Below are 8,172 nucleotides of genomic sequence, written 5' to 3' on the forward strand. Positions count from 1 at the left end.
CATTTATCACACCAAAGAGTTAGAAACAATCCTACTGCCCACTGAGCTTGGATAAATAAACAGTGGTATATACACACAAGAGAATAGTATATAGCAGTAAAAACAAATGAACTGTAGTTGTTGAATTCAAACATTTTATTTTACTTTATTTTTTTAATTGTTTAAAGTTTTTAATTTCTAGTAGGAAAACATTATCTGAATGAATACCCTAATGGCAAACCACTGTAAAATATTTCAGCTGCATTTGGGGCAGAGGGGTAGGGATTATCCTCAAAGCACCCCAGCTTTCTTCATGAGAAGGTCAGAGGTACACAGTTTGTATTACTGTGACATCCATTAGGTGATCTAAGTTGCTTTACCTTCAGCAGGGGCTTTATTTGTCAGAGGGCATTATGCTTGACCTCCAAATTTGGCCGACAATTTACTGATGAGATTCGTAACCTTTGGGTTGCTCTGATATTTTGACATATTTGCTGGGTTCTGAGCCACATCCTGGAAGGCCACCATAACTTCTGGATTCCGCATGGCTGCAAGAACCTCTGGATCACTAAGAATTTCATTGAGCCCAGGCATTCCTGCCATTCCAGGCATGCCCCCTCCCATTCCAGGCATTCCTCCAGGAAAATTACCAGGATTCCACCTGGAAAAGAGCCATACTGAGCTCCTGACTGTCGTCTGGCTTATTCCTCTCTCTGGGCTCTCTCATGTTCTTCCCGAGCCTTCTTGACCCTTTCTATTCTTTCTTTGATCTCTCGCCCTTCATGTTTTCGCTCATACTTTCTCCGACGTTCAGCAATTTTCTGGGCCCTTGGTTGAACTTCTTTCATAATTGCACTAGCATCTTCATCATAATCCAGCTTACAGGCAAGGGCAAGATCATGGGCAGCTTCTTCCCAATGGCCCAAAAGTCTTTGCGCTTTTCCTCGCCACTTGTATGGCTGAGCTGAATCAGGATTTCTTTCAATAGCTCTGTCACAGTCTCAGATGGCAGCATTTGGCTTCTGTAATTTGATGAAGACACTGGCTCTTGGCATACAGAATGGCCAAATGAGGATTTAGCTTGATGGCATCTGTGAACAAGTCATGGCTTTCTGTAGTTCACCATCATTTAGGGCATCAACGGCAGCCACTTTTTAATCATTTGCCTAATCCATCATCTCCTCAGTTATCTCTACATTTTCATCTTCCATTTCTGGAGGGGCATCAGTGTCTGGTTCATTCACACCTTCATTGTCAATTTCTAGATCACTTTCCTCACTTGATGGTTCATCTGTCTTTATGTTTTCCTCCACCTTCTTACTGTTTTTTCTTCCTTGGTATTTTCTTCCAATTTAGTTTTATGAGTAGCAGGTGGTATTTTACCCCCCATGCTCTCCACCCACTCCCTCAGGAAGCACATTTCCTCGGTGTGCAGAACGCTCGGGTCCTGCTTGCACATTTTCACGAAGGCTCGAGGCTCGCTCACTTTGTGCCGGTCCACTGTCCGGAGGCGGCGGGAGGTGGCGGGCGCGGCGGAGGCTGCGGCCAGATTCCAGCAATCAAACATTTTAGAAACACAATGTTGAACTGCAGTATGACTCCATTTTCAAAACAGACAAAACTAAACAATATGCCATTGGGGACACACAAAAAAGCAATGGTTTCTCTGTGAAGATGTTGAGGAATGGGACTGGGAGGCATTCAACTGGGACATTAGGATTTCAAAAGAACTGACGATGTTCTATTTCTTAAACTGGGCGGTGGGTTCAGGAGTATTTTTTTTTTTCTCTAAATATATTCTCTTGTGTGCACAAATTATTCCTAATAAACATGAAAATAAATCTTAATATTCACTACAAAAAATCAATAAGGAATGTGATCAGGTGATCCCCCAAAGAAATCAATAACTAATAAGCTGATTTTTAAATATTCAAACTTACTAGTCGTCAAATAGTTGTAAAATTTTTTAACATAAAATTTTAAAATGAGTAGTGTTCTTCAGCACTCAGGTTAACAAAGATTTTTTTAAATAATGCTTAATGCCTGTGTTAATGCAATGAGATGGACATAGTTATACTCTGCTGGAAGCGTAAATCAGCACAAGTTTTCTAAAAAGCTGTTTGATGACATATATCAGAAAGCCTTAAAAGTTGTTCCTTTGATTCAGTAATTCCATGAAATCTCAGAAAATCACAAGAGATTGATACAGAGATTTAGACTCTATATAGCATTGTACACAAGTAGCCAAAAATGCAAAAACATTTATACATTCATGCAACAAATATTTATTGAGCACCTACTATGTGCCAAGTAGTGTTTGGGGCACCTGCAATACACTGGTGAACAAAATTGACAAAAATCTCTACCCTCATGGAATTTACATTACAGTGGGAGGAGTAGATAATAAATGGTAAACTTAGTAAATAAAGTAAAATAGTACATGAGAAAATAATAGACGCTGTGAAAAAAAAAAAAGACAAAGCAGAGCAAGATAAGAGCAATCAGGAGTGGCTGGAGGCAAGACAAAAAGGAACAGTTTGCTTCAGTAAGAAGATGACGTCTGAGCACAAGATTCTAAGGAGGTGAGAAATCTGGGTAGTGGGTCCTTGGGCATTCCAGGCAGAGAGAACAGCTAGTGCAAAGGCCCAGGGGCACAGCTTGTCTGGCAATTAGAAAAACAGTAGGGAGTCCAGTGGGGCTGGTGTGGCCTGGGCAGGGAGAGGAATAGGAGATGAAGCCAGAGAGGTAAGAGTTGGGGGCAACCTTGAAGGGCCTCAAAGGCCATCATAAGGATGTAAGCTTTTACTCTTAGCAAAATGGGGAGCCCTTGCAGTGTTTGGAGCAGAGAGCTATGATACGACTTATATTTTTATAAGTTCAAACAATGTTCATACAATAGAGCAATGACTAAATAAATTACAGTAAGTCTTTGCTTGTTCAGAGTAGGAACTCAGAAAGTATTTGGAGAACAAATGTACATACTAAAATATTACACAACCATTCAAGATTGTAACTGCAGTGAATATTCAGGGACATGGAAAAATTCTTATCATGCATATTAAATGAAAAAAATATGGTTAAAAAATTATGGTTCCAATTTTGAATAGATAGGTAGGTATGTAGATAATTGATAGATAAGGGAAAGAGAAATAGATTTTTTAAAAAAAACTATAGGGAGATACCATCTAATACAAAATGGTTTTAAGTAAGTGGTGAAATTACAGGCATTTCTATAGTATTTGTTGTATTTGGGGTATTTCTGGATGTTTTAAGAATAATAATGTATTACTTTTATAATCATAAAAAAAATAAATTTATATTTTTAAAACCTACCATAAGCATATGGTATTCTTTGTAATTTCTACGCTGAATGTCAGGAAATATATCCATTGATCAAAATTATTAGATTTTTTTCTGGGTTCCTGGGAAAATGGAAGGTATTTGATATTCATTGGCTGAATTTAACAGCAGGCAGCCTGCAGTTCATCAGTGAGGCTGTCACCAGTAGTTCAATAAATCCATTGGAATCACTACAGAAGAATTCTAATGGGATCATGGAAACAATTTGGCTGGTAGAAAACAAATGATTAAAAAGTCATTACATTATCTACACAGGCAGAAGAATTGCCTAATTTAACCACGAAAGTCACTACAAAAGACCAAAATAATTACACTGTAAATGGATACCCCAAATAAGGGAATCATTTGATTTTAATGATATCCAGAGAGAAAATTATAGGTGCGGGGTGAATTTGCCAGAGCTGCGTAGAACAGCTCATTAGCGCCTTCACTGGATTCAATCGACTGCTCATTTGAATCTGAGGCGCCCATTCTCCCTCATGGGAGCCCCTTCTTGTTAATTTCATTTTGGTGTCTGGGTCTGATGTCTTCAAATGCCTGAGTCTCACTGAAGGCATGCCAGAGGACAGATGAGAAGCATCTCCTTTTAAGTTCCTACCAGGCTCAGTTTGTAGCAGGATATCAGCCTCTGTGGCCAAGAACATGTTGAACCACCAGAAACATGTAGTAATTTGGTCCATGAGGCATATGGAGTGATGAACCAAAAAAGAGTCCTTAAGAGAACCAAAAGTGAGATTCCCATGAAACATTTGCAAAGCTCCCAGAAACATGCTTTCTCTCCCTCAAGGGAAGGTTCCATGTCCACTATTTCCTGAGGAGCTGGAGGGTGCCCCGTGTTCAATAGAATCTTCAGATCCAAAGTGTCTTACCCAGCAAAGGTGGCTGCAGAAGTAAATTGTTGCTCATTTATTTAATCATCTGACAGATATTCATTGAATTCCTACCATGTATCATTTAAGGATGAATAAGTCCCTGCATTAAAAAGCGAATCATTCAGGGACTTCCCTGGTGGTGCAGTGGTTAAGAATCCACCTGCCAATGGAGAGAACACGGGTTCGAGCCTTGGTCCAGGAAGATCCCACATGCCGCAGAGCTACCAAGCCCATGCACCACAACTACTGAGCCTGCACTCTAGAGCCCGCGAACCACAACTACTGAGCTTGCGTGCCGCAATGACTGAAGCCCGCACACCTAGAGCCCATGCTCCACAACATGAGAAGCTATCACAGTGAGAAGCCTGCGCACCTCAACGAAGAGTAGCCCCCGCTTGCTGCAACTAGAAAAAGCCTGTGTGCAGCAAGACCCAATGCAGCCAAAAATAAATAAATTAATTAATTAATTAATTTTTTTTTTAAAAAGTGAATTGTTTAGAAAGGAAAGCAGACAATAGCAAAGATCAATAAAACTAAAAGCTGGTTTTTTGAGAAGATAAACAAAATTGATAAACCATTAGCCAGACTCATCAAGAAAAAAAGGGAGAAGACTTAAATCAATACAATTAGACATGAAAAATGAGAAGTAACAACTGACACTGCAGAAATACAAAGGATCATGAGAGATTACTACAAGCAACTATATGCCAATAAAATGGACAACCTGGAAGAAATGGACAAATTCTTAGAAAAGCACAACCTTCCGAGACTGAACCAGGAAGAAATAGAAAATATAAACAGACCAATCACAAGCACTGAAACTGAGACTGTGATTAAAAATCTTGCAACAAACAAAAGCCCAGGAACAGACGGCTTCACAGGCGAATTCTATCAAACATTTAGAGAAGAGCTAACACCTATCCTTCTCAAACTCTTCCAAAATATAGCAGAGGAAGGAACACTCCCACTCATTCTACGAGGCCACCATCACCCTACCTGGGTTTGGGATGATCTCACACATTGTACCTTACTACTCGGGAAAAAAAGAGCCTTTCGGATATATGGGTATGGTATGAGCTATAATATCAATTGTGTTCTTAGGTTTTATTGTATGGACCCATCACATATTCACAGTAGGTATGGACATTCATACATGAGCATACTTTACATCAGCTACTATAATTATTGCCATCCCTACAGGGGTAAAAGTATTTAGCTGATTGGCAACATGTCATGGAGGCAATATTAAATGATCACCGGCCCTGATGTGAGCCTTGGGTTTCATCTTCCTTTTCACAGTCGGTGGACTAACAGGTATTGTCCTAGCTAATTCATCATTAGACATTATACTTCATGATACCTACTATGTAGTCGCACACTTTCACTATGTGCTCTCAATGGGAGCTGTTTTCGCTATCATAGGATTTGTACACTGATTTCCACCATTCTCAGGGTATACACTCAACTTGACATGAGCAAAAATTCACTTTGTGATCATATTCGTGGGTGTCAACATAACCTTCTTCCCATAACATTTCCTAGGCTAATCTGGCATGCCTCGACGATACTCTGACTATCCAGACGCCTATACAACATGGAATACCATCTCATCAATAGGCTCATTCATCTCATTAACAGCAGTCATACTGATAGTCTTCATTATCTGAGAAGCATTCACATCCAAATGAGAAGTATTAGCAGTAGAGCTGACTATCACAAATTTAGAATGACTAAATGGATGTCCTCCACCATATCATACATTCGAAGAACCAACCTACATTAATCTAAAATAGTCAAGAAAGGAAGGAATCGAACCCTCTCTTATCGGTTTCAAGCCAACATCATAGCCACCATGTCTTTCTTCATGAACTAGGTATTAGTAAAATTTTATATAACTTTGTCAAAGTTAAGTCACAAGTGAAAATACCGTATATCTCTATGGCATACCCCTTCCAACTAGGTTTTCAAGATACAACATCACCCATCATAGAAGAACTGCTACATTTTCACGACCACACACTAATAATTGTTTTCCTAATTAGCTCCTTAGTCCTCTATATCATTACACTAATACTTACAACTAAGTTAACACATACTAGCACAATAGATGCCCAAGAGGTGGAGACTATTTGGACTATCCTGCCAGCCATTATCTTAATCTTAATTGCCCTGCCATCATTACAAATTCTTTATATGATAGATGAAATCAACAGCCCATCTCTTACTGTAAAAACTATAGGCCACGAATGATACTGAGGCTATGAATACACTGACTACAAAGACCTAAACTTTGATTCCTATATAATCCCAACACCAGACCTAAAACCAGGAGAACTACGACTACTAGAAGTAGATAACCGAGTAATTTGACCTATAGAGATAACAGTCCGAGTACTAATTTCCTCCGAAGACATACTACACTCATGAGCCGTACTCTCCTTGGGCCTAAAGACAGACGCAATCCCAGGGCACCTAAACCAAACAACCCTAATATCAACATGACCAGGCTTGTTCTACGGACAGTGTTCAGAGATCTGTGGGTCAAACCACAGCTTCAGGCCAATTGTTCTTGAACTAGTGCCCCTAAAATACTTCAAGAAATGATCAGCGTCTATACTATAAACTCATTAAGAAGCTAGATTAGCATTAACCTTTTAAGTTAAAAATTGAGAGCCAAAGTTCTCCTTGATGACATGCCACAACTAGATATATCAACATGATTTGTTACTAGTTCATCTATATTTCTAACACTATTTATTATATTTCAACTAAAAATCTCAAAGCACATCTACTACCCCAACCCAAAATCAACACTCATTAAAATACAAAAACAATATGCCCCTTGAGAAACAGTATGAACGAAAATCTATTTGCCCCTTTCGTAACCCCAGTAATAGGCATCCCTGTAGTCATCCTGATCGTTATATTCCCAAGTATTCTATTCCCAACATCAAAACGACTAATTAATAATCGCATAATCTCCCTTCAACAGTGATTAATTCAACTCACATCAGAGCAAATAATAGGTATTCATAATCATAAAGGACAAACCTGATTGCTAATACTAATATCACTCATTCTAGTTATCGGCTCAACCAATCTTCTCGGACTATTACCCCACTCATTTATACCCACCACACAGCTCCCAGTCAATGTAGGAATAGCCATCCCTCTATGAGCCGGTGCTGTCATTACGGGCCTCCGTAATAAAACAAAAGCATCCCTAGCCCATTTCTTACCACAAGGCACACCCACTTTCCTCATCCCTATGCTAGTAATTATCGAAACTATTAGCCTATTCATCCAGCCAGTAGAACTGGCAGTACGACTAACAGCTAATATTACGGCAGGCCACTTACTAATACACTTAATCGGGGAGACAACCCCCGTGTTAGTAAGCACCAGCACATTCACAGCTCTTATTACATTTACTATTCTCACCCTACTCACCATCCTTGAATTTGCTGCCGCTATAATTCAAGCCTATGTATTTACCCTCTTAGTAAGCTTATACCTGCACGACAACACATAATGACCCACCAAACCCACACGTATCACATAGTAAACCCCAGTCCTTGACCCCTCACAGGAGCTCTTTCAGCACTTCTCATAACATGAGGCCTAATCATATGTTTCCACTTCAACTCAATAGTTCTCCTAATACTGGGCCTACTGACTAATATTCTAACATATATCAATGATGACAAGACATCATTCGAGAAAGCACTTTCCAAGGCCACCACACACCAACCGTCCAAAAGGGACTTCGATACGGAATAATCTTATTTATCGTATCAGAAGTTCTACTTTTTACCGGCTTTTTTTGAGCCTTCTACCACTCAAGCCTCGCCCCACCTCCTGAACTAGGTGGATGCTGGCCACCAACAGGCATTCACCCCTTAAACCCCCTAGAAGTACCACTCCTCAACACTTCTGTGCTATTAGCCTCTGGCGTATCCAT

The 8,172-nt window shown here is 39.7% G+C and overlaps 3 pseudogenes; 2 read left to right on the top strand and 1 right to left on the bottom strand.

Annotated features, from left to right (window-relative positions):
* Positions 1–390: 390 nt before the first annotated feature.
* Positions 391–1,546, bottom strand: LOC133101663 (hsc70-interacting protein-like; annotated as a pseudogene).
* A 4,603-nt stretch (positions 1,547–6,149) lies between these two features.
* LOC133101266 (cytochrome c oxidase subunit 2-like) lies at positions 6,150–6,815 on the top strand (annotated as a pseudogene).
* Positions 6,816–7,065: 250 nt separating this feature from the next.
* Positions 7,066–7,743, top strand: LOC133100919 (ATP synthase subunit a-like; annotated as a pseudogene).
* Positions 7,744–8,172: the final 429 nt, after the last annotated feature.

The sequence above is a fragment of the Eubalaena glacialis genome, chromosome 11, assembly GCF_028564815.1.
Source record: "Eubalaena glacialis isolate mEubGla1 chromosome 11, mEubGla1.1.hap2.+ XY, whole genome shotgun sequence".
Taxonomy (NCBI): domain Eukaryota; kingdom Metazoa; phylum Chordata; class Mammalia; order Artiodactyla; family Balaenidae; genus Eubalaena; species Eubalaena glacialis.